The following is a 3,861-nucleotide window of genomic DNA, read 5'->3' as shown; positions in this document are numbered from 1 at the left end:
AAAACATTTGCTTCAGGTTGCTAAACATCATTAGTGGCATTCTTTCCTTGGCTGGAATCAAAAGGTGGCTTTATTTCAATTTGACGTGTCGAATAGAGTACTTTTCAACAACATAAGGGAAGGGGGCAAGAATAAGTTTCTATTCAGCCCCCTCCAACTCCAATCTTCTCTTCTTCTAGGAATCCTAACTTGGTATGCAAGCTTAAGAAAGTGATTTATGTTACAGCCTCCAGCAAGCTAAATCAGGAACAAGATCTTGGTTTAAAAGGTGACAACAACATGTATAAGAGCGAAAATAGGAATAGAGGAAGGAGCCGGTTTTCAAATAAGTAAATTGGATCATTCAATATTTATAAGGAGGTCGACATCAGGTGTTGTCCTTCTTCTGCGTGAATGAGATTCCTTTTTATAATAATGACTTAGCTTTGATAAATGAGCTTAAGAGAATATTAATAACCCAGTTTGATATAAAGGTATGGGGGAGGTTAAAAGGGAGTATGTTACTCAAATAGAAGGCTCTCACGGGGGTGCAGTCATCTTGTTGCTGGTAGGTGCAACTATGTAAGTTGACAACAATATACCATGGTATGTGTGAGTCAAGATTTTACTTAGTGATCCGAAGGAGCAATTTGAATTACTGTAGACTGGTTTTCTCTCATATACCCCTGCTGATGCCTATTTCTAACCATTGAAGAAAATAGAGAAAACTACTAATCCCACCCACATTCATAAAAAGATGCCCTACCTGATCTATTTCAAATCTAGCCAAAGATCTTTGAGCCTTATTACGGACTAAAGTCCTACAGAAAACCAACCCCAATCCTTCCCCAACCTAGGTCAAAGGTTTTCCCACCCTTTTTGGGGTAGAGTCAAGTTCATTACGGCTAGCAAATCAGCCCGCATTGTATTGATAGTGATTCATATCACCTCTCCAAGCCTATCTAACCTAATTATATGTAAGCAATCAAACGTGATAAGTCGATCGATCCATAATGAAAGCACCTATAGATAGAAGACATTTATCGATCGGTGGACTCATCCTCAATGCCATTTAGGCTCTCCAGTTAAGTCGGTTATCCACCGCCTTTCTTTCCTATACCCAAGATGGGCTAATAGGTAACAGCCTTCCATAGATATGGCCTTGTGGTCAACTTCTATTCTGCTTGTTGGAAGGTTTATTTGGATCTTTTCTCAGGTGAACCCACTTAATATTCGAGAGATGGTAGGCTTTTTGCGGCCACAGAGATGAAAGATAACACAGCGGATGATACGTATTTGGAAATAAGCAGATCATAGATAAGTTTTTTCATGCCTCAACTCTCCCTCTATTTGTTCCAAAATCATGGTAGTCTTTTCATAGAGATTATTGGGAACAAAAATATGCCTGGGGTTGAGAACAATAAGAAAACTACCTTTTGTCTATTGCCATGGAATGTATAGGTAGGGATTATCTTATGTTTGGAAAGCCTGTTTCACACTCTCTATCTCCTTTTTTTGGCGTCCCTATGAACTATTTTTTCGTATTCGTTCTGTACCTTCTTTTCCATACAGAAGGATCATGGGGTTTTCCCAATATACATATTTGGGGGTGTAGCTGTTTAGTAGGTAAATATCAAAATGGGCGGATCCCAGGTTGAATTCCTGATCTATTTATTTCAGCATTAGCGGATTGAGCTTTTTGAGAGCACTATACTGCGATTGAATGGCGGATTTCAATGATGAAGAGAAAAGTCTAGTTCTCTTTTTATTTGAAAGGGGAATGGATGTCTTATCGAGAGTGATTATAGAAGAACCTTTTCATAGAGGAGAGTGATATGCCTATTTGAAGAGCAAGCTTGAAAAATAAATGGAGACGTCATTCATAGCAGAAAAAACACTTACTCACTCATATCTGAAAAAGGCAGGCAGGACGCTCTCTATCCTAAAGTAATATTTTTTTCATTCTTAAAAGCCTTCTTTCATAGATAATTAGTAGTATTCCTCTCGCTAGCTATTCTGAGTAAGAGGGGGAGGACTTGATGTGACTAATATTATATCTCCAACCCCGAGAGACTCTACAATTATTTTGAGCAGATAACCCTTTCCCTTCACTTCTACAGAGAGGTTTCCCCTTTCTCCCTGGGTATTTCACTCACTCCCAGTGCCTACCATTTCTATATACTTTTGAAAAAAGAGAGGTAGAGTTAAGATCTTAATATTGGAAGAGCGCCCTCTCTTTCTTTTGGGAAATTGAGTTAGTTGGGCTGGTTCCCTGTCCTCGATATGTGATGAAAAGATTGATTAGTTTACCACATTCATTCATGAAAACACTTTCCTCTCTCTGGTGGGCCTTTACCTTTCAAATAGAAGAGAGGTAGTTGCAGCAGGAGAAGCACCTTTAAGCCCCTGAGATCATTCAACCCCGATTGGCCAATCTCCTGTAAATGCTATCTCGTACTCGAAGGGTTGTTCATGCTTCCCAAACATCACATATTTTTTAGGTCATTAGTCTACAGCTCCCTGGACAGCAAAATAGGGGTGACTTCATATTATTTCATGACATGCCTATCTTTGTTTTAGGGAAATTCTCTCCCCGTTAAGGCAGATGCCACTCCTTATGCTTGTGAATGAGTGTGATATATACCTCTTTGCTTAGCACGTGACTATGTACCATGAAAATAGAAGCTACATTTTCTTGCCCGCTCCTGGTTCATGGTGGAATCCATTGAATGCATTGGTAAAGAACGAGATTACGACCAAAAAGTGGAGGTTTACGCTAGGCGAAGGAGCTCACAAAATATCCTAACTCTTGATGGTCAAGAAGCAAGGGTACAGCTGCTGTGCGAAAGTCAGTCTTACCTTTTATTATATTAGTAAAGGGCCTTTAGGATTTACTAATGATGATATATACGGCTTTTCCCTTTACTAGTAAGAGGCAAAGATCATCAGCCTTTAGTCATCTATCTCGCTACCTACTCCTTTTGCATAAAGGCTTTGGGAATATGATCAGACTCGAGAAATAATCTACTTCAAGGCTGTAGGGAGGACTACGCTCTGTAGGTGGGCATCACTATTGATCATGTCAAGATGGAATTTTGATCTATTTTTGAAGGTGATCAAAAAGATTCGACAAAAATCGGGCATACATTTGAGAGAGAGAAATATTAGTTCATGTCTGGGTCAAGGGGATGGATGGTGCACTTTTTTTGTGCACCATATAAAAAATGAATGGTGCACAAAAAAAGTGCACCATATATATTTTTTTATTTGGTGCACAAAAAAAGTGCACTATATATTTTTTTCATATGATGAATAATAAGTTTGCACCATATATAAAAAAATAAATGGTGCACAAAAAAGTGCACCATCCACCTTTAACTCCGTTAGTTGTAAATGTTAGAGAAAATATGATATGGTCCACAAGGATTGTCCATACCGTGTGTACAGAACTACACCTATTTCAGCTATAGGAGTAGAGATTCTTCTAGGAGGCAGAGGTTGTGGTGCCCATGGTGGTGGTCGAGGGACCATCCAGTCAGGTGGTATACATGGTCAGTGACATACTATACATGCCAGGCCGTAGGCAGAGGCCCCTAATGCTGTCATCACAGGTATCGTCCTTATTTTTTTTAGATATGTATTTGTGTTATTTTTATTCAAGGTCAACTTTCTTATATGTATCTATATAGTTTGATTTGGTTTTTAATTTGTTTTATGTTTCCCTTGATGTGCCTATTTGTGTATCTACCCCTGTAGGAGACTCTTTAGTGGTAGATCGGGTGTACTAGTCTTGTGTTGTGAACTTTTTTGGGTGTGAGATCTGATTATTTTAGATATGGTAGGTTTTGATATCATTTTAGGTATGGACTGGTAGCTCCTTAT

The sequence above is a fragment of the Capsicum annuum genome, chromosome 4 (genome assembly GCF_002878395.1).
Source record: "Capsicum annuum cultivar UCD-10X-F1 chromosome 4, UCD10Xv1.1, whole genome shotgun sequence".
Classification (NCBI taxonomy): domain Eukaryota; kingdom Viridiplantae; phylum Streptophyta; class Magnoliopsida; order Solanales; family Solanaceae; genus Capsicum; species Capsicum annuum.
Note: the sequence above shows the minus strand (reverse complement) of the source record.